Source organism: Balaenoptera acutorostrata, chromosome 15 (genome assembly GCF_949987535.1).
Source record: "Balaenoptera acutorostrata chromosome 15, mBalAcu1.1, whole genome shotgun sequence".
Taxonomy (NCBI): domain Eukaryota; kingdom Metazoa; phylum Chordata; class Mammalia; order Artiodactyla; family Balaenopteridae; genus Balaenoptera; species Balaenoptera acutorostrata.
Genome location: NC_080078.1, coordinates 32282204 through 32305322, shown reverse-complemented (window position 1 = coordinate 32305322; position 23119 = coordinate 32282204).

Sequence of the window (23119 nt, the reverse complement as noted above, 5' to 3'; positions counted from 1 at the left end):
TAGGGTACGCGTTAGGGTTAGGGTAGGGGTTAGGGTTAGGGTACGCGTTAGGGTTAGGGTAGTTATTAAACCTATCCCACTCTCTTGATAGCCCTTAGCACGTAAAGGAATATTATTTGGGGGTCCAGCCATGGAGAAGAGTTTAGACACTACGATAAGATAAGGAACACACCCATTATCAAGAAATCACATCAGGATTCTCTTTTTAACCTGTTCCTTAAAACACTAGTGCTTAGGAAATCTATTGGAGCAGAAGCAGTCAAGGGTAGCTTAGGGTTAGGGTTAGGGTGAGGGTGAGGGTTAGGGTACGGCTTAGGCTACGGGTTCGGTGAGGCTTTCGGGTACGGCGTAGGGTATGGGTTAGCGTTAGGGTTAAGGTTAGTGTTACTCTTACGGCTCGGTTTTGGGTACGGGTTAGGATTAGGGTACGCGTTAGGGTTAGGGTAGGGGTTAGGGTTAGCGTTCGCATTAGGATTAGGGTAGTTATTAAACCTATCCCACTATCTAGATACCCCTTAGCACCTAAAGGAATATTATTTGGGGATCCAGCCATGGAGAAGAGTTTAGACACTATGATAAGATAAGGAACACACCCATTATAAAGAAATCGCATTAGGATTCTCTTTTTAACCTGTTCCTTAAAACACTAGTGCTTAGGAAATCTATTGGAGGCAGAAGCAGTCAAGGGTAGCTTAGGGTTAGGGTTAGGGTGAGGGTGAGGGTTAGGGTACGGGTTAGGGTACGGGTTCAGGTAGGGGTTCGGGTACGGCGTAGCGTATGGGTTATGGTTAGGTTTATGGTTATTATTAGGTTTAGGGCTCAGTTTAGGGTACGGGTTAGGATTACGGTACGCGTTAAGGTTAGGGTAGGGGTTAGGGTTAGGGTACCCGTTAGGGTTAGGGTAGTTATTAAACCTATTCCACTCTCTAGATACCCCTTAGCACGTAAAGGAATATAATTTGGGGGTCCAGCCAAGGAGAAGTGTTTAGAAACTAGGATAAGAAACGGAACACACCCATTATCAAGAAATCACATTTGGATTCTCTTTTTACCCTGTTCCTTAAAACACTACTGCTTAGGAAATCTATTGGAGGCAGAAGCAGTCAAGGGTAGCTTAGGGTTAGGGTTAGGGTTAGGGTGAGGGTTAGTGTACGGCTTAGGGTATGGGTTCGGGTAGGGTTTCGGGTACGGCGAAGTGTATGGTTTAGCGTTAGGGTTAAGGATAGTGTTACACTTAGGGCTCGGTTTTGGGTACGGGTTAGGATAAGGGTACGCGTTAGGGTTAGGGTAGGGGTTAGGGTTAGGGTACGCGTTAGGGTTAGGGTAGTTATTAAACCTATCCCACTCTCTAGATACCCCTTAGCACGTAAAGGAATATTATTTGGGGGTCCAGCCATTGAGAAGAGTTTAGACACTACGATAAGATAAGGAACACACCCATTATCAAGAAATCACATTAGGATTCTGTTTTACCCTGTTCCTTAAAACACTAGTGCTTAGGAAATCTATTGGAGGCAGAAGCATTCAAGGGTAGCTTAGGGTTAGGGTTAGGGTGAGGGTTATGGTATGGGTTAGGGTACGGGTTCGGGGAGGGATTCGGGTACGGCGTAGGGTATGGGTTAGGGTTAGGGTTAGGGTTAGTGTTAGGTTAGGGCTCGGTTTAGGGTACGGGTTAGGATTAGGGTACGCATTATTGTTAGGGTAGGGGTTAGGTTTAGGTTATCCGTTAGGGTTAGGGTAGTTATTAAACCTATCCCACTCTCTAGATACCCCTTATCACGTAAAGGAATATTATTTGGGTTCCAGCCATGGAGAAGAGTTTAGACACTAGGATAAGATAAGGAACACACCCATTATCAAGAAATCACATTAGGATTCTCTTTTTAACCTGTTCCTTAAAACACTACTGCTTAGGAAATCTATTGGAGGCAGAAACAGTCAAGGGTAGCTTAGGGTTAGGGTTAGGGTTAGGTTGAGGATTAGGGTACGGCATAGGGTACGGTTTCGGGGAGGGGTTCGAGTACGGCGTAGGGTATGGGTTAGGGTTAGGGTTAGGGTTAGTGTTAGGGTTAGGGCTCGGTGTAGGGTACGGATTAGGATTAGGGTACGGGTTATGGCTAGGGTAGGGGTTAGGGTTAGGGTACGCGTTAGGGTTAGGGTAGTTATTAAACCTATCCCACTCTCTAGATACCCCTTATCACGTAAAGGAATATTATTTGGGTTCCAGCCATGGAGAAGAGTTTAGACACTACGATAAGATAAGGAACACACCCATTATGAAAAAATCACATTAGGATTCTCTTTTTAACCTGTTCCTTAAAACACTAGTGCTTAGGAAATCTATTGGAGCAGAAGCAGTCAAGGGTAGCTTAGGGTTAGGGTTAGGGTTAGGGTGAGGGTTAGGGTACGGCTTAGGCTACGGGTTCGGTGAGGGTTTCGGATACGGCGTAGGGTATGGGTTAGCGTTAGGGTTAAGGTTAGTGTTACTCTTACGGCTCGGTTTTGGGTACGGGTTAGGATTAAGGTACGCGTTAGGGTTAGGGTAGGGGTTAGGGTTAGGGTACGCATTAGGGTTAGGGTAGTTATTAAACCTATCCCACTCTCTAGATATCCCTTAGCACGTAAAGGAATATTATTTGGGGGTCCAGCCATGGAGAAGAGTTTAGACACTATGATAAGAGAAGGAATACACCCATTATGAAGAAATCGCATTAGGATTCTCTTTTTAACCTGTTCCTTAAAACACTAGTGCTTAGGAAATCTATTGGAGGCATAAGCAGTCAAGGGTAGCTTAGGGTTAGGGTTAGGGTGAGGGTGAGGGTTAGGGTACGGGTTAGGGTACGGGTTAGGGTACGGGTTAGGTTACGGGTTCGGGGAGGGGTTAGGGTATGGCGTAGGGTATGGGTTATGGTTAGGGTTATGGTTAGTATTAGGTTTAGGGCTCGGTTTAGGGTACGGGTTAGGATTACGGTACGAGTTAAGGTTAGGGTAGGGGTTAGGGTTAGGGTACGCGTTAGGGTTAGGGTAGTTATTAAACCTATCCCACTCTCTAGGTACCCCTTAGCACGTAAAGGAATATAATTTGGGGGTACAGCCAAGCAGAACAGTTTAGAAACTAGGATAAGATACGGAACACACCTATTATCAAGAAATCACATTAGGATTCTCTTTTTAAACTGTTCCTTAAAACACTAGTGCTTAGGAAATCTATTGGAGGCAGAAGCAGTCAAGGGTAGCTTAGGGTTAGGGTTAGGGTTAGGGGGAGGGTTAGGGTACGGCTTAGGGTACGGGTTCGGGGAGGGGTTCTGGTACGGCGTAGAGTATGGGATAGGGTTAGGGTTAGGGTTAGTGTTAGGGTTAAGGCTCGGTTTAGGGTACGGGTTAGGTTTAGGGTACGCGTTAGGTTTAGGGTAAGGGTTAGGGTTAGGGTACGCATTAGGGTTAGGGTAGTTATTAAACCTATCCCACTCTCTAGATACCCCTTAGCACGTAAAGGAATATTATTTGGGGGTCCAGCCATGGAGAAGAGTTTAGACACTAGGATAAGATAAGGAACACACCCATTATCAAGAAATCAAATTAGGATTCTCTTTTTAACCTGTTCCTTAAAACACTAGTGTTTAAGAAATCTATTGGAGCCAGAAGCAGTCCATGGTAGCTTAGAGTTAGGGTTAGGGTTAGGGTGAGGGTTAGGGTACGGCTTAGCATACGGGTTCGGGGAGGGTTTTGGGTACGGCGTAGGTATGGGTTAGCGTTAGAGTTAGGCTTAGTGTTAGTGTTAGGGCTCGGTTTAGGGTATGGGTTAGGATTAGGGTACGCGTTAGGGTTAGGGTAGGGGTAAGGGTTAGGGTACGCATTAGGGTTAGGGTAGTTATTAAACCTATCCCACTCTCTAGATACCCCTTAGCACGTAAAGGAATATTATATGGTGGTCCAGCCATGGAGAAGAGTTTAGACACTATGGTAACATAAGGAACACACCCATTAAGAAGAAATCGCATTAGGATTCTCTTTTTAACCTGTTCCTTAAAACAGTAGTGCTTAGGAAATCTATTGGAGGCAGAAGCAGTCAAGGGTAGCTTAGGGTTAGGGTTAGGGTGAGGGTTAGGGTACGGCTTAGGGTACGGGTTCGGGGAGGGTTTCGGGTACGGCGTAGGGTATGGGTTAGGGTTAGGGTTAGGGTTAGTGTTACGGTTAGGTCTCGGTTTAGGGTACGGGTTAGGATTAGGGTACGCGTTAGGGTTAGGGTAGGTGTTAGAGTTAGGGTACGCGTTAGGTTTAGGGTAATTATTAAAGCTATACCACTCTCTAGATACCCCTTAGCACGTAAAGGAATATAATTTGGGGGTCCAGCCAAGGAGAAGAGTTTAGAAACTAGGATAAGATACGGAACACACCCATTATCAGGAAATCACATTAGGATTCTCTTTTTAACCTGTTCCTTAAAACACTAGTGCTTAGGAAATCTACTGGAGCCAGAAGCAGTCAAGGGTTGCTTAGGGTTAGGGTTAGGGTGAGGGTGAAGGTTAGGGTACGGGTTACGGGAGGGTTTCGGGTACGGCGTAGAGTAGGGGGTAGTGTTAGTGTTAGGGTAGTGTTAGGGGTAGGGCTCGGTTTAGAGTATGGGTTAGGATTAGGGTACGCGTTAGGGTTAGGGTAGGGGTTAGGGTTAGGGTACGCGTTAGGGTTAGGGTAGTTATTAAACCTATCCCACTCTCTTGATAGCCCTTAGCACGTAAAGGAATATTATTTGGGGTCCAGCCATGGAGAAGAGTTTAGACACTACGATAAGATAAGGAACACACCCATTATCAAGAAATCACATCAGGATTCTCTTTTTAACCTGTTCCTTAAAACACTAGTGCTTAGGAAATCTATTGGAGCAGAAGCAGTCAAGGGTAGCTTAGGGTTAGGGTTAGGGTGAGGGTGAGGGTTAGGGTACGGCTTAGGCTACGGGTTCGGTGAGGCTTTCGGGTACGGCGTAGGGTATGGGTTAGCGTTAGGGTTAAGGTTAGTGTTACTCTTACGGCTCGGTTTTGGGTACGGGTTAGGATTAGGGTACGCGTTAGGGTTAGGGTAGGGGTTAGGGTTAGCGTTCGCATTAGGATTAGGGTAGTTATTAAACCTATCCCACTATCTAGATACCCCTTAGCACCTAAAGGAATATTATTTGGGGATCCAGCCATGGAGAAGAGTTTAGACACTATGATAAGATAAGGAACACACCCATTATAAAGAAATCGCATTAGGATTCTCTTTTTAACCTGTTCCTTAAAACACTAGTGCTTAGGAAATCTATTGGAGGCAGAAGCAGTCAAGGGTAGCTTAGGGTTAGGGTTAGGGTGAGGGTGAGGGTTAGGGTACGGGTTAGGGTACGGGTTCAGGTAGGGGTTCGGGTACGGCGTAGCGTATGGGTTATGGTTAGGTTTATGGTTATTATTAGGTTTAGGGCTCAGTTTAGGGTACGGGTTAGGATTACGGTACGCGTTAAGGTTAGGGTAGGGGTTAGGGTTAGGGTACCCGTTAGGGTTAGGGTAGTTATTAAACCTATTCCACTCTCTAGATACCCCTTAGCACGTAAAGGAATATAATTTGGGGGTCCAGCCAAGGAGAAGGGTTTAGAAACTAGGATAAGAAACGGAACACACCCATTATCAAGAAATCACATTTGGATTCTCTTTTTACCCTGTTCCTTAAAACACTACTGCTTAGGAAATCTATTGGAGGCAGAAGCAGTCAAGGGTAGCTTAGGGTTAGGGTTAGGGTTAGGGTGAGGGTTAGTGTACGGCTTAGGGTATGGGTTCGGGTAGGGTTTCGGGTACGGCGAAGGGTATGGTTTAGCGTTAGGGTTAAGGTTAGTGTTACACTTAGGGCTCGGTTTTGGGTACGGGTTAGGATAAGGGTACGCGTTAGGGTTAGGGTAGGGGTTAGGGTTAGGATACGCGTTAGGGTTAGGGTAGTTATTAAACCTATCCCACTCTCTAGATACCCCTTAGCACGTAAAGGAATATTATTTGGGGGTCCAGCCATTGAGAAGAGTTTAGACACTACGATAAGATAAGGAACACACCCATTATCAAGAAATCACATTAGGATTCTGTTTTACCCTGTTCCTTAAAACACTAGTGCTTAGGAAATCTATTGGAGGCAGAAGCATTCAAGGGTAGCTTAGGGTTAGGGTTAGGGTGAGGGTTATGGTATGGGTTAGGGTACGGGTTCGGGGAGGGATTCGGGTACGGCGTAGGGTATGGGTTAGGGTTAGGGTTAGGGTTAGTGTTAGGTTAGGGCTCGGTTTAGGGTACGGGTTAGGATTAGGGTACGCATTAGTGTTAGGGTAGGGGTTAGGTTTAGGTTATCCGTTAGGGTTAGGGTAGTTATTAAACCTATCCCACTCTCTAGATACCCCTTATCACGTAAAGGAATATTATTTGGGTTCCAGCCATGGAGAAGAGTTTAGACACTAGGATAAGATAAGGAACACACCCATTATCAAGAAATCACATTAGGATTCTCTTTTTAACCTGTTCTTTAAAACACTACTGCTTAGGAAATCTATTGGAGGCAGAAACAGTCAAGGGTAGCTTAGGGTTAGGGTTAGGGTTAGGTTGAGGATTAGGGTACGGCATAGGGTACGGTTTCGGGGAGGGGTTCGAGTACGGCGTAGGGTATGGGTTAGGGTTAGGGTTAGGGTTAGTGTTAGGGTTAGGGCTCGGTGTAGGGTACGGATTAGGATTAGGGTACGGGTTATGGCTAGGGTAGGGGTTAGGGTTAGGGTACGCGTTAGGGTTAGGGTAGTTATTAAACCTATCCCACTCTCTAGATACCCCTTATCACGTAAAGGAATATTATTTGGGTTCCAGCCATGGAGAAGAGTTTAGACACTACGATAAGATAAGGAACACACCCATTATGAAAAAATCACATTAGGATTCTCTTTTTAACCTGTTCCTTAAAACACTAGTGCTTAGGAAATCTATTGGAGCAGAAGCAGTCAAGGGTAGCTTAGGGTTAGGGTTAGGGTTAGGGTGAGGGTTAGGGTACGGCTTAGGCTACGGGTTCGGTGAGGGTTTCGGATACGGCGTAGGGTATGGGTTAGCGTTAGGGTTAAGGTTAGTGTTACTCTTACGGCTCGGTTTTGGGCACGGGTTAGGATTAAGGTACGCGTTAGGGTTAGGGTAGGGGTTAGGGTTAGGGTACGCATTAGGGTTAGGGTAGTTATTAAACCTATCCCACTCTCTAGATATCCCTTAGCACGTAAAGGAATATTATTTGGGGGTCCAGCCATGGAGAAGAGTTTAGACACTATGATAAGAGAAGGAATACACCCATTATGAAGAAATCGCATTAGGATTCTCTTTTTAACCTGTTCCTTAAAACACTAGTGCTTAGGAAATCTATTGGAGGCATAAGCAGTCAAGGGTAGCTTAGGGTTAGGGTTAGGGTGAGGGTGAGGGTTAGGGTACGGGTTAGGGTACGGGTTAGGGTACGGGTTAGGTTACGGGTTCGGGGAGGGGTTAGGGTATGGCGTAGGGTATGGGTTATGGTTAGGGTTATGGTTAGTATTAGGTTTAGGGCTCGGTTTAGGGTACGGGTTAGGATTACGGTACGAGTTAAGGTTAGGGTAGGGGTTAGGGTTAGGGTACGCGTTAGGGTTAGGGTAGTTATTAAACCTATCCCACTCTCTAGGTACCCCTTAGCACGTAAAGGAATATAATTTGGGGGTACAGCCAAGCAGAACAGTTTAGAAACTAGGATAAGATACGGAACACACCTATTATCAAGAAATCACATTAGGATTCTCTTTTTAAACTGTTCCTTAAAACACTAGTGCTTAGGAAATCTATTGGAGGCAGAAGCAGTCAAGGGTAGCTTAGGGTTAGGGTTAGGGTTAGGGGGAGGGTTAGGGTACGGCTTAGGGTACGGGTTCGGGGAGGGGTTCTGGTACGGCGTAGAGTATGGGATAGGGTTAGGGTTAGGGTTAGTGTTAGGGTTAAGGCTCGGTTTAGGGTACGGGTTAGGTTTAGGGTACGCGTTAGGTTTAGGGTAAGGGTTAGGGTTAGGGTACGCATTAGGGTTAGGGTAGTTATTAAACCTATCCCACTCTCTAGATACCCCTTAGCACGTAAAGGAATATTATTTGGGGGTCCAGCCATGGAGAAGAGTTTAGACACTAGGATAAGATAAGGAACACACCCATTATCAAGAAATCAAATTAGGATTCTCTTTTTAACCTGTTCCTTAAAACACTAGTGTTTAAGAAATCTATTGGAGCCAGAGGCAGTCCATGGTAGCTTAGAGTTAGGGTTAGGGTTAGGGTGAGGGTTAGGGTACGGCTTAGCATACGGGTTCGGGGAGGGTTTTGGGTACGGCGTAGGTATGGGTTAGCGTTAGAGTTAGGCTTAGTGTTAGTGTTAGGGCTCGGTTTAGGGTATGGGTTAGGATTAGGGTACGCGTTAGGGTTAGGGTAGGGGTAAGGGTTAGGGTACGCATTAGGGTTAGGGTAGTTATTAAACCTATCCCACTCTCTAGATACACCTTAGCACGTAAAGGAATATTATATGGTGGTCCAGCCATGGAGAAGAGTTTAGACACTATGGTAACATAAGGAACACACCCATTAAGAAGAAATCGCATTAGGATTCTCTTTTTAACCTGTTCCTTAAAACAGTAGTGCTTAGGAAATCTATTAGAGGCAGAAGCAGTCAAGGGTAGCTTAGGGTTAGGGTTAGGGTGAGGGTTAGGGTACGGCTTAGGGTACGGGTTCGGGGAGGGTTTCGGGTACGGCGTAGGGTATGGGTTAGGGTTAGGGTTAGGGTTAGTGTTACGGTTAGGTCTCGGTTTAGGGTACGGGTTAGGATTAGGGTACGCGTTAGGGTTAGGGTAGGTGTTAGAGTTAGGGTACGCGTTAGGTTTAGGGTAATTATTAAAGCTATACCACTCTCTAGATACCCCTTAGCACGTAAAGGAATATAATTTGGGGGTCCAGCCAAGGAGAAGAGTTTAGAAACTAGGATAAGATACGGAACACACCCATTATCAGGAAATCACATTAGGATTCTCTTTTTAACCTGTTCCTTAAAACACTAGTGCTTAGGAAATCTACTGGAGCCAGAAGCAGTCAAGGGTTGCTTAGGGTTAGGGTTAGGGTGAGGGTGAAGGTTAGGGTACGGGTTAGGGGAGGGTTTCGGGTACGGCGTAGAGTAGGGGGTAGTGTTAGTGTTAGGGGTAGTGTTAGGGGTAGGGCTCGGTTTAGAGTATGGGTTAGGATTAGGGTACGCGTTAGGGTTAGGGTAGGGGTTAGGGTTAGGGTACGCGTTAGGGTTAGGGTAGTTATTAAACCTATCCCACTCTCTTGGTAGCCCTTAGCACGTAAAGGAATATTATTTGGGGGTCCAGCCATGGAGAAGAGTTTAGACACTACGATAAGATAAGGAACACACCCATTATCAAGAAATCACATTAGGATTCTCTTTTCAACCTGTTCCTTAAAACACTAGTGCTTAGGAAATCTATTGGAGCAGAAGCAGTCAAGGGTAGCTTAGGGTTAGGGTTAGGGTGAGGGTGAGGGTTAGGGTACGGCTTAGGCTACGGGTTCGGTGAGGCTTTCGGGTACGGCGTAGGGTATGGGTTAGCGTTAGGGTTAAGGTTAGTGTTACTCTTACGGCTCGGTTTTGGGTACGGGTTAGGATTAGGGTACGCGTTAGGGTTAGGGTAGGGGTTAGGGTTAGCGTTCGCATTAGGATTAGGGTAGTTATTAAACCTATCCCACTCTCTAGATACCCCTTAGCACCTAAAGGAATATTATTTGGGGATCCAGCCATGGAGAAGAGTTTAGACACTATGATAAGATAAGGAACACACCCATTATAAAGAAATCGCATTAGGATTCTCTTTTTAACCTGTTCCTTAAAACACTAGTGCTTAGGAAATCTATTGGAGGCAGAAGCAGTCAAGGGTAGCTTAGGGTTAGGGTTAGGGTGAGGGTGAGGGTTAGGGTACGGGTTAGGGTACGGGTTCAGGTAGGGGTTCGGGTACGGCGTAGCGTATGGGTTATGGTTAGGTTTATGGTTATTATTAGGTTTAGGGCTCAGTTTAGGGTACGGGTTAGGATTACGGTACGCGTTAAGGTTAGGGTAGGGGTTAGGGTTAGGGTACCCGTTAGGGTTAGGGTAGTTATTAAACCTATTCCACTCTCTAGATACCCCTTAGCACGTAAAGGAATATAATTTGGGGGTCCAGCCAAGGAGAAGGGTTTAGAAACTAGGATAAGAAACGGAACACACCCATTATCAAGAAATCACATTTGGATTCTCTTTTTACCCTGTTCCTTAAAACACTACTGCTTAGGAAATCTATTGGAGGCAGAAGCAGTCAAGGGTAGCTTAGGGTTAGGGTTAGGGTTAGGGTGAGGGTTAGTGTACGGCTTAGGGTATGGGTTCGGGTAGGGTTTCGGGTACGGCGAAGGGTATGGTTTAGCGTTAGGGTTAAGGTTAGTGTTACACGTAGGGCTCGGTTTTGGGTACGGGTTAGGATTAGGGTACGCGTTAGGGTTAGGGTAGGGGTTAGGGTTAGGGTACGCGTTAGGGTTAGGGTAGTTATTAAACCTATCCCACTCTCTAGATACCCCTTAGCACGTAAAGGAATATTTGTGGGTCCTGCCATGGAGAAGAGTTTAAACACTAGGATAAGATAAGGAACACACCCATTATCAAGAAATCACATTAGGATTCTCTTTTTAACCTGTTCCTTAAAACACTAGTGCTTAGGAAATTTATTGGAGGCAGAAGCAGTCAAGGGTAGCTTAGGGTTAGGTTTAGGGTTAGGTTGAGGATTAGGGTACAGCATAGGGTACGGTTTCGGGGAGGGGTTCGAGTACGGCGTAGGGTATGGGTTAGGGTTAGGGTTAGGGTTAATGTTAGGGTTAGGGCTCGGTGTAGGGTACGGGTTAGGATTAGGGTACGGGTTATGGCTAGGGTAGGGGTTAGGGTTAGGGTACACGTTAGGGTTAGGGTAGTTATTAAACCTATCCCACTCTCTAGATACCCCTTAGCACGTAAAGGAATATTATTTGGGTTCCAGCCATGGAGAAGAGTTTAGACACTACGATAAGATAAGGAACACACCCATTATGAAGAAATCACATTAGGATTCTCTTTTTAACCTGTTCCTTAAAACACTAGTGCTTAGGAAATCTATTGGAGGCAGAAGCAGTCAAGGGTAGCTTAGGGTTAGGGTTAGGGTGAGGGTGAGGGTTACGGTACGGGTTAGGGTACGGGTTAGGGTACGGGTTAGGTTACGGGTTCGGGGAGGGGTTCGGGTATGGCGTAGGGTATGGGTTATGGTTAGGGTTATGGTTAGTATTAGGTTTAGGGCTCGGTTTAGGGTACGGGATAGGATTACGGTTCGAGTTAAGGTTAGGGTAGGGGTTAGGTTTAGGGTACGCGTTAGGGTTAGGGTAGTTATTAAACCTATCCCACTCTCTAGGTACCCCTTAGCACGTAAAGGAATATAATTTGGGGGTACAGCCAAGCAGAACAGTTTAGAAACTAGGATAAGATACGGAACACACCTATTATCAAGAAATCACATTAGGATTCTCTTTTTAAACTGTTCCTTAAAACACTAGTGCTTAGGAAATCTATTGGAGGCAGAAGCAGTCAAGGGTAGCTTAGGGTTAGGGTTAGGGTTAGGGGGAGGGTTAGGGTACGGCTTAGGGTACGGGTTCGGGGAGGGGTTCTGGTACGGCGTAGAGTATGGGATAGGGTTAGGGTTAGGGTTAGTGTTAGGGTTAAGGCTCGGTTTAGGGTACGGGATAGGTTTAGGGTACGCGTTGGGTTTAGGGTAAGGGTTAGGGTTAGGGTACGCATTAGGGTTAGGGTAGTTATTAAACCTATCCCACTCTCTAGATACCCCTTAGCACGTAAAGGAATATTATTTGGGGGGCCAGCCATGGAGAAGAGTTTAAACACTAGGATAAGATAAGGAACACACCCATTATCAAGAAATCAAATTAGGATTCTCTTTTTAACCTGTTCCTTAAAACACTAGTGTTTAAGAAATCTATTGGAGCCAGAAGCAGTCAAGGGTAGCTTACGGTTAGGGTTAGGGTTAGGGTGAGGGTTAGGGTACGGCTTAGCGTACGGGTTCGGGGAGGGTTTTGGGTACGGCGTAGGTATGGGTTAGCGTTAGAGTTAGACTTAGTGTTAGTGTTAGGGCTCGGTTTAGGGTACGGGTTAGGATTAGGGTACGCATTAGGGTTAGGGTAGGTGTTAGAGTTAGGGTACGCGTTAGGTTTAGGGTAGTTATTAAAGCTATTCCACTCTCTAGATACCCCTTAGCACGTAAAGGAATATAATTTGGGGGTCCAGCCAAGGAGAAGAGTTTAGAAACTAGGATAAGATACGGAACACACCCATTATCAGGAAATCACATTAGGATTCTCTTTTTAACCTGTTCCTTAAAACACTAGTGCTTAGGAAATCTACTGGAGCCAGAAGCAGTCAAGGGTTGCTTAGGGTTAGGGTTAGGGTGAGGGTGAAAGTTAGGGTACGGGTTAGGGGAGGGTTTCGGGTACGGCGTAGAGTAGGGGGTAGTGTTAGTGTTAGGGGTAGTGTTAGGGGTAGGGCTCGGTTTAGAGTATGGGTTAGGATTAGGGTACGCGTTAGGGTTAGGGTAGGGGTTAGGGTTAGGGTACGCGTTAGGGTTAGGGTAGTTATTAAACCTATCCCACTCTCTTGATAGCCCTTAGCACGTAAAGGAATATTATTTGGGGGTCCAGCCATGGAGAAGAGTTTAGACACTACGATAAGATAAGGAACACACCCATTATCAAGAAATCACATTAGGATTCTCTTTTTAACCTGTTCCTTAAAACACTAGTGCTTAGGAAATCTATTGGAGCAGAAGCAGTCAAGGGTAGCTTAGGGTTAGGGTGAGGGTGAGGGTGAGGGTTAGGGTACGGCTTAGGCTACGGGTTCGGTGAGGCTTTCGGGTACGGCGTAGGGTATGGGTTAGCGTTAGGGTTAAGGTTAGTGTTACTCTTACGGCTCGGTTTTGGGTACGGGTTAGGATTAGGGTACGCGTTAGGGTTAGGGTAGGGGTTAGGGTTAGCGTACGCATTAGGGTTAGGGTAGTTATTAAACCTATCCCACTCTCTAGATACCCCTTAGCACGTAAAGGAATATTATTTGGGGATCCAGCCATGGAGAAGAGTTTAGACACTATGATAAAATAAGGAACACACCCATTATAAAGAAATCGCATTAGGATTCTCTTTTTAACCTGTTCCTTAATACACTAGTGCTTAGGAAATCTATTGGAGGCAGAAGCAGTCAAGGGTAGCTTAGGGTTAGGGTTAGGGTGAGGGTGAGGGTTAGGGTACGGGTTAGGGTACGGGTTCAGGTAGGGGTTCGGGTACGGCGTAGCGTATGGGTTATGGTTATGTTTCTGGTTATTATTAGGTTTAGGGCTCAGTTTAGGGTACGGGTTAGGATTACGGTACGCGTTAAGGTTAGGGTAGGGGTTAGGGTTAGGGTACCCGTTAGCGTTAGGGTAGTTATTAAACCTATCCCACTCTCTAGATACCCCTTAGCACGTAAAGGAATATAATTTGGGGGTCCAGCCAAGGAGAAGGGTTTAGAAACTAGGATAAGAAACGGAACACACACATTATCAAGAAATCACATTTGGATTCTCTTTTTACCCTGTTCCTTAAAACACTACTGCTTAGGAAATCTATTGGAGGCAGAAGCAGTCAAGGGTAGCTTAGGGTTAGGGTTAGGGTTAGGGTGAGGGTTAGTGTACGGCTTAGGGTATGGGTTCGGGTAGGGTTTCGGGTACGGCGAAGGGTATGGTTTAGCGTTAGGGTTAAGGTTAGTGTTACACTTAGGGCTCGGTTTTGGGTACGGGTTAGGATTAGGGTACGCGTTAGGGTTAGGGTAGGGGTTAGGGTTAGGGTACGCGTTAGGGTTAGGGTAGTTATTAAACCTATCCCACTCTCTAGATACCCCTTAGCACGTAAAGGAATATTATTAGGGGGTCCAGCCATTGAGAAGAGTTTAGACACAACGATAAGATAAGGAACACACCCATTATCAAGAAATCACATTAGGATTCTCTTTTTAACCAGTTCCTTAAAACACTAGTGCTTAGGAAATCTATTGGAGGCAGAAGCAGTCAAGGGTAGCTTAGGGTTAGGGTTAGGGTGAGGGTTATGGTATGGGTTAGGGTACGGGTTTGGGGAGGGATTCGGGTACGGCGTAGGGTATGGGTTAGGGTTAGGGTTAGGGTTAGTGTTAGGTTAGGGCTCGGTTTGGGTACGGGTTAGAATTAGGGTACGCATTAGTGTTAGGGTAGGGGTTAGGTTTAGGTTATCCGTTAGGGTTAGGGTAGTTATTAAACCTATCCCACTCTCTAGATACCCCTTATCACGTAAAGGAATATTATTTGGGTTCCAGCCATGGAGAAGAGTTTAGACACTACGATAAGATAAGTAACACACCCATTATGAAGAAATCACATTAGGATTCTCTTTTTAACCTGTTCCTTAAAACACTAGTGCTTAGGAAATCTATTGGAGCAGAAGCAGTCAAGGGTAGCTTAGGGTTAGGGTTAGGGTTAGGGTGAGGGTTAGGGTACGGCTTAGGCTACGGGTTCGGTGAGGGTTTCGGGTACGGCGTAGGGTATGGGTTAGCGTTAGGTTTAAGGTTAGTGTTACTCTTACGGCTCGGTTTTGGGTACGGGTTAGGATTAAGGTACGCGTTAGGGTTAGGGTAGGGGTTAGGGTTAGGGTACGCATTAGGGTTAGGGTAGTTATTAAACCTATCCCACTCTGTAGATATCCCTTAGCACGTAAAGGAATATTATTTGGGGGTCCAGCCATGGAGAAGAGTTTAGACACTATGATAAGAGAAGGAATACACCCATTATGAAGAAATCGCATTAGGATTCTCTTTTTAACCTGTTCCTTAAAACACTAGTGCTTAGGAAATCTATTGGAGGCATAAGCAGTCAAGGGTAGCTTAGGGTTAGGGTTAGGGTGAGGGTGAGGGTTAGGGTACGGGTTAGGGTACGGGTTAGGTTACGGGTTCGGGGAGGGGTTAGGGTACGGCGTAGGGTATGGGTTATGGTTAGGGTTATGGTTAGTATTAGGTTTAGGGCTCGGTTTAGGGTACGGGTTAGGATTACGGTACGAGTTAAGGTTAGGGTAGGGGTTAGGGTTAGGGTACGCGTTAGGGTTAGGGTAGTTATTAAACCTATCCCACTCTCTAGGTACCCCTTAGCACGTAAAGGAATATAATTTGGGGGTACAGCCAAGCAGAACAGTTTAGAAACTAGGATAAGATACGGAACACACCTATTATCAAGAAATCACATTAGGATTCTCTTTTTAAACTGTTCCTTAAAACACTAGTGCTTAGGAAATCTACTGGAGGCAGAAGCAGTCAAGGGTAGCTTAGGGTTAGGGTTAGGGTTAGGGGGAGGGTTAGGGTACGGCTTAGTGTACGGGTTCGGGGAGGGATTCTGGTACGGCGTAGAGTATGGGATAGGGTTAGGGTTAGGGTTAGTGTTAGGGTTAAGGCTCGGTTTAGGGTACGGGTTAGGTTTAGGGTACGTGTTAGGTTTAGGGTAAGGGTTAGGATTAGGGTACGCATTAGGGTTAGGGTAGTTATTAAACCTATCCCACTCTCTAGATACCCCTTAGCACGTAAAGGAATATTATTTGGGGGTCCAGCCATGGAGAAGAGTTTAGACACTAGGATAAGATAAGGAACACACCCATTATCAAGAAATCAAATTAGGATTCTCTTTTTAACCTGTTCCTTAAATCACTAGTGTTTAAGAAATCTATTGGAGCCAGAAGCAGTCCATGGTAGCTTAGAGTTAGGGTTAGGCTTAGGGTGAGGGTTAGGGTACGGCTTAGCGTACGGGTTCGGGGAGGGTTTTGGGTACGGCGTAGGTATGGGTTAGCGTTAGCGTTAGGCTTAGTGTTAGTGTTAGGGCTCGGTTTAGGGTATGGGTTAGGATTAGGGTACGCGTTAGGGTTAGGGTAGGGGTTAGGGTTAGGGTACGGGTTAGGGTTAGGGTAGTTATTATACCTATCCCACTGTCTACATACCCCTTAGCACATAAAGGGATATTATTTCGGGGTCCTGCCATGGAGAAGAGTTTAGACCCTAGGATCAGATAAGGAACACACCCATTATTAAGAAATCACATTAGGATCCTCTTTTTAACCTATTCCTTAAAACACTAGTGCTTAGGAAATCTATTGGAGTCAGAAGCAGTCAAGGGTAGCTTAGGGTTAGGGTTAGGGTGAGGGTGAGGGTTAGGGTACGGCTTAGGGTACGGGTTCGGGGAGGGGTTCGGGTACGGCATAGGGTATGGGTTAGGGTTAGGTTTAGGGTTAGTTTTAGGGTTACGGCTCTGTTTAGGGTACGGGTTAGGATTAGGGTACGCGTTAGGGTTAGGGTAGGGGTTAGGGTTAGGGTACTATTTAGGGTTAGGGTAGTTATTAAACCTATCCCACTCTCTAGATACCCCTTAGCACGTAAAGGAATATAATTTGGGGGTCCAGCCAAGGAGAAGGGTTTAGAAACTAGGATAAGATACAGAACTCACCCATTATCAAGAAATCACATTAGGATTCTCTTTTTACCCTGTTCCTTAAAACACTACTGCTTAGGAAATCTACTGGAGGCAGAAGCAGTCAAGGGTAGCTTAGGGTTAGGGTTAGGGTTAGGGTGAGGGTTAGGGTACGGCTTAGGGTATGGGTTCGTGTAGGGTTTCGGGTACGGCGTAGGGTATGGTTTAGCGTTATGGTTAAGGTTAGTGTTACACTTAGGGCTCGGTTTTGGGTACGGCTTAGGATTAGGGTACGCGTTAGGTTTAGGGTTAGGGTACGCATTAGGGTTAGGGTAGTTATTAAACCTATCCCACTCTCTAGATACCCCTTAGCACGTAAAGGAATATTATTTGGGGGTCCAGCCATGGAGAAGAGTTTAGACACTAGGATAAGATACGGAACACACCCATTATCAGGAAATCACATTAGGATTCTCTTTTTAACCTGTTCCTTAAAACACTAGTGCTTAGGAAATCTACTGGAGCGAGAAGCAGTCAAGGGTAGCTTAGGTTTAGGGTTTGGGTTAGGGTGAGGGTTAGGGTACGGCTTAGGGTACGGGTTCGGGGAGGGGTTCGGGTACGTCGTAGGGTATGTGTTAGGGTTAGGGTTAGGGTTAGTGTTAGGGTTAGGGCTCGGTTTAGGATACGGGTTAGGATTAGGGTACGCGTTAGTGTTAGGTTCGGGGTTAGGGTTAGTGTACGCGTTAGGGTTAGGGTAGTTATTAAACCTATCCCACTCTCTAGATACCCCTTAGCACGTAAAGGAATATAATTTGGGGGTCCAGCCAAGGAGAAGAGTTTAGAAACTAGGATAAGATACGGAACACACCCATTATCAGGAAATCACATTAGGATTCTCTTTTTTACCTGTTCCTTAAAACACTATTGCTTAGGAAATCTACTGGAGCCAGAAGCAGTCAAGGGTTGCTTAGGGTTAGGGTTAGGGTGAGGGTGAAGGTTAGGGTACGGGTTAGGGGAGGGTTTCGGGTACGGCGTAGAGTAGGGGGTAGTGTTAGTGTTAGGGGTAGTGTTAGGGGTAGGGCTCGGTTTAGAGTATGGGTTAGGATTAGGGTACGCGTTAGGGTTAGGGTAGGGGATAGGGTTAGGGTACGCGTTAGGGTTAGGGTAGTTATTAAACCTATCCCACTCTCTTGATAGCCCTTAGCACGTAAAGGAATATTATTTGGGGGTCCAGCCATGGAGAAGAGTTTAGACACTACGATAAGATAAGGAACACACCCATTATCAAGAAATCACATTAGGATTCTCTTTTTAACCTGTTCCTTAAAACACTAGTGCTTAGGAAATCTATTGGAGCAGAAGCAGTCAAGGGTAGCTTAGGGTTAGGGTTAGGGTGAGGGTGAGGGTTAGGGTACGGCTTAGGCTACGGGTTCGGTGAGGCTTTCGGGTACGGTGTAGGGTATGGGTTAGCGTTAGGGTTAAGGTTAGTGTTACTCTTACGGCTCGGTTTTGGGTACGGGTTAGGATTAGGGTACGCGTTAGGGTTAGGGTAGGGGTTAGGGTTAGCGTACGCATTAGGGTTAGGGTAGTTATTAAACCTATCCCACTCTCTAGATACCCCTTAGCACGTAAAGGAATATTATTTGGGGGTCCAGCCATGGAGAAGAGTTTAGACACTATGATAAGATAAGGAACACACCCATTATAAAGAAATCGCATTAGGATTCTCTTTTTAACCTGTTCCTTAAAACACTAGTGCTTAGGAAATCTATTGGAGGCAGAAGCAGTCAAGGGTAGCTTAGGGTTAGGGTTCGGGTGAGGGTGAGGGTTAGGGTACGGGTTAGGGTACGGGTTCAGGTAGGGGTTCGGGTACGGCGTAGCGTATGGGTTATGGTTAGGTTTATGGTTATTATTAGGTTTAGGGCTCAGTTTAGGGTACGGGTTAGGATTACGGTACGAGTTAAGGTTAGGGTAGGGGTTAGGGTTAGGGTACGCGTTAGGGTTAGGGTAGTTATTAAACCTATCCCACACTCTAGATACCCCTTAGCCCCTAAAGGAATATAATTTGGGGGTACAGCCAAGCAGAAGAGTTTAGAAACTAGGATAAGATACGGAACACACCTATTATCAAGAAATCACTTTAGGATTCTCTTTTTAAACTGTTCCTTAAAACACTAGTCCTTAGGAAATCTATTGGAGGCAGAAGCAGTCAAGGGTAGCTTAGTGTTAGGGTTAGGGTTAGGGTGAGGGTTAGGGTACGGCTTAGGCTACGGGTTCGGGGAGGGGTTCGGGTACGGCGTAGAGTATGGGATAGGGTTAGGGTTAGGGTTAGTGTTAGGGTTAAGGCTCGGTTTAGGGTATGGGTTAGGATTAGGGTATGCGTTAGGGTTAGGGTAGGGGTTACGGTTAGGGTACGGGTTAGGGTTAGGGTAGTTATTAAACCTATCCCACTCTCTAGATACCCCTTAGCACGTAAAGGAATATTATTTGGGGGTCCAGCCATGGAGAAGAATTTAGACACTAGGATAAGATAAGGAACACACCCATTATCAAGAAATCACATTAGGATTCTCTTTTTAACCTGTTCCTTAAAACACTAGTGCTTAGGAAATCTATTGGAGGCACAAGCAGTTTAGGGTACGTTAGGGTTAGGGTTAGGTTTAGGGTGAGGGTTAGGGTACGGCTTAGGGTACGGGTTTGGGGAGGGGATCGAGGTGGGCGTAGGGTATGGGTTAGGGTTAGGTTTAGTGTTAGGGGTAGGGCTCGGTTTAGGGTATGGGTTAGGATTAGGGTACGCGTTAGGGTTAGGGTAGGGGTTAGGGTTAGGGTACGCATTAGGGTTAGGGTAGTTATTAAACCTATCCCACTCTCTATATACCACTTAGCACGTAAAGGAATATTATTTGTGGGTCCTGACATGGAGAAGAGTTTACACACTAGGATAAGATAAGGAACACACCCATTCTCAAGAAATCACATTAGGATTCTCTTTTTAACCTGTTCCTTAAAACACTAGTGCTTAGGAAATCTATTGGAGGCAGAAGCAGTCAAGGGTAGCTTAGGGTTAGGGTTAGGGTGAGGGTTAGGGTTCGGCTTAGGGTACGGGTTTGGGGAGGGGTTCGGGTACGGCGTAGGGTATGGGTTAAGGTTAGGGTTAGGGTTAGTGTTAGGGTTAGGGCTCGGTTTAGGGTACGGGTTAGGATTAGGGTACGCATTAGGGTTAGGGTAGGTGTTAGGGTTAGGGTACGCGTTATGGTTACGGTAGTTATTAAACCTATCCCACTCTCTAGATACCCCTTAGCACGTAAAGGAGTATTATATGGGGGTCCAGCCATGGAGAAGAGTTTAGACACTAGGATAAGATAAGGAACACACCCATTCTCAAGAAATCACATTAGGATTCTCTTTTTAACCTGTTCCTTAAAACACTAGTGCTTAGGAAATCTATTGGAGACAGAAGCAGTCAAGGGTAGCTTAGGGTTAGGGTTAGGGTTAGGGTGAGGGTTAGGGTATGGCTTAGGGTACGGGTTCGGGGAGGGGTTCGGGTACGGCGTAGGGTATGGTTTAGGGTTAGGGTTAAGGTTAGTGTTAGGGTTAGGGCTCGGTTTAGGGTACGGGTAAGGATTACGGTACGCGTTAGGTTTAGGGTAGGGGTTAGGGTTGGGTACGTGTTAGGGTTAGGGTAGTTATTAAACCTATCCCACTCTCTATATACCACTTAGCACGTAAAGGAATATTATTTGTGGGTCCTGACATGGAGAAGAGTTTACACACTAGGATAAGATAAGGAACACACCCATTCTCAAGAAATCACATTAGGATTCTCTTTTTAACCTGTTCCTTAAAACACTAGTGCTTAGGAAATCTATTGGAGGCAGAAGCAGTCAAGGGTAGCTTAGGGTTAGGGTTAGGGTTAGGGTGAGGTTTAGGGTACGGCTTAAGGTACGGGTTCGGGGAGGTTTTCGGGTACGGCGTAGGGTATGGGTTAGTGTTAGGGTTAGGGTTAGTGTTAGGGTTCGGGCTCGGTTTAGGGTACGGGTTCGGATTAGGGTACGCGTTAGTGTTAGGGGAGGGGTTAGGGTTAGGGTACGCGTTAGGGTTAGGGTAGTTATTAAACCTATCCCAGTCTCTAGATACCCCTTAGCACGTAAAGGAATATTATTTGGGGGTCCAGCCATGGAGAAGAGTTTAGACACTAGGATAAGATAAGGAACACACCCATTATCAAGAAATCACATTAGGATTCACTTTTTAACTTGTTCCTTAAAACACTAGTGCTTAGGAAATATACTGGAGGCAGAAGCAGTCTAGGGTAGCTTAGTGTTAGGGTTAGGGTTAGGGTGAGGGTTAGGGTACGGCTTAGGGTACGGGTTTTGGGAGGGGATCGAGTAGGGCGTAGGGTATGGGTTAGGGTTAGGTTTAGTGTTAGGGTTAGGGCTCGGTTTAGGGTACGGTTTAGGATTAGGGTATGCGTTAGGGTTAAGGTAGGGGTTAGGGTTAGGGTACGCATTAGGGTTAGGGTAGTTATTAAACCTATCCCACTCTCTAGATACCCCTTAGCACGTAAAGGAATATTATTTGTTGGTCCTGACATGGACAAGAGTTTAGACACTAGGATAAGATAAGGAACACACCCATTATCAAGCAATCACATTAGGATTCTCTTTTTAACCTGTTCCTTAAAACACTAGTACTTAGGAAATCTATTCGAGGCAGAAGCAGTCAAGGGTAGCTTAGAGTTAGGCTTAGGGTTAGGGTGAGGGTTAGGGTACGGCTTAGGATACTGGTTCGGGGAGGTGTTCGGGTACGGCGTAGGGTATGGGTTAGGGTTAGGGTTAGGGTTAGTGTTAGTGTTAGGGCTCGGTTTAGGGTACGGGTTAGTATTAGGGTACGCGTTAGGGTTAGGGTAGGGGTTAGGGTTAGGGTACGCATTAGGGTTAGGGTAGTTATTAAACCTATCCCACTCTCTAGATACCCCTTAGCACGTAAAGGAATATTATTTGTGGGTCCTGCCATGGAGCAGAGTTTAGACACTAGGATAAAATAAGGAACACACCCATTATCAAGAAATCACATTAGGATTCTCTTTTTAACCTGTTCCTTAAAACAGTAGTGCTTAGGAAATCTATTGGAGGCAGAAGCAGTCAAGGGTAGCTTAGGCTTAGGGTAAGGGTTAGGGTGAGGGTTAGGGTACGGCTTAGGGTCCGGGTTCGGGGAGGGGTTCGGGTATGCCGTAGGGTATGGGTTAGGGTTAGGGTTAGGGTTAGTGTTAGGGTTAGGGCTCGGTTTAGGGTACGGGTTAGGATTAGGGTACGCGTTAGGGTTAGGGTAGGGGTTAGGGTTAGGGTACGCATTAGGGTTAGGGTAGTTATTACACCTATCCCACTCTCTAGATACCCCTTAGCACGTAAAGGAATATTATTTGGGGGTCCAGTCAAGGAGAAGAGTTTAGACACTAGGATAAGATAAGGAACACACCCATTATCAAGAAATCACATTAGGATTCTCTTTTTAACATGTTCCTTAAAACACTAGTGCTTAGGAAATCTATTGGAGGCAGAAGCAGTCAAGGGGAGCTTAGGGTTAGAGTTAGGGTTAGGGTGAGGTTTAGGGTACGGCTTACGGTACGGGTTCGGGGAGGGGTTCGGGTACGGCGTAGGGTATGGGTTAAGGTTAGGGTTAGGATTAGTGTTAGGGTTAGTGCTCGTTTTAGAGTAGGGGTTAGGATTAGGGTACGCATTAGGGTTAGGGTAGGGGTTAGGGTACGCATTAGGGTTAGGGTAGTTATTAAACCTATCCCACTCTCTAGATACCCCTTAGCACGTAAAGGAATATTATTTGTGGGTCCTGCCATGGAGAAGAGTTTAGACACTAGGATAAGAAAAGGAACACACCCATTATCAAGAAATCACATTAGGATTCTCTTTTTAACTTGTTACTTAAAACACTAGTGCTTAGGAAATATACTGGAGGCAGAAGCAGTCAAGGGTAGATTAGGATTAGGGTTAGGGTTAGGGTGAGGGTTAGGGTACGGCTTAGGGTACGGGTTTGGGGAGGGGATCGAGTAGGGCGTAGGGTATGGGTTAGGGTTAGGTTTAGTGTTAGGGTTAGGGCTCGGTTTAGGGTACGGGTTAGGATTAGGGTACGCGTTAGGGTTAGGGTAGGGGTTAGGGTTAGGGTACGCATTAGGTTTAGGGTAGTTATTACACCTATCCGACTCTCTAGATACCCCTTAGCACGTAAAAGAATATTATTTGGGGGTACAGTCAAGGAGAAGAGTTTAGACACTAGGATAAGATATGGAACACACCCATTATCAAGAAATCACATTAGGATTCTCTTTTTAACATGTTCCTTAAAACACTAGTGCTTAGGAAATCTATTGGAGGCAGAAGCAGTCAAGGGGAGCTTAGGGTTAGAGTTAGGGTTAGGGTGAGGTTTAGGGTACGGCTTACCGTACGGGTTCGGGGAGGGGTTCGGGTACGTCGTTGGGTATGGGTTAGGATTAGGGTTAGGGTTAGTGTTAGGGTTAGGG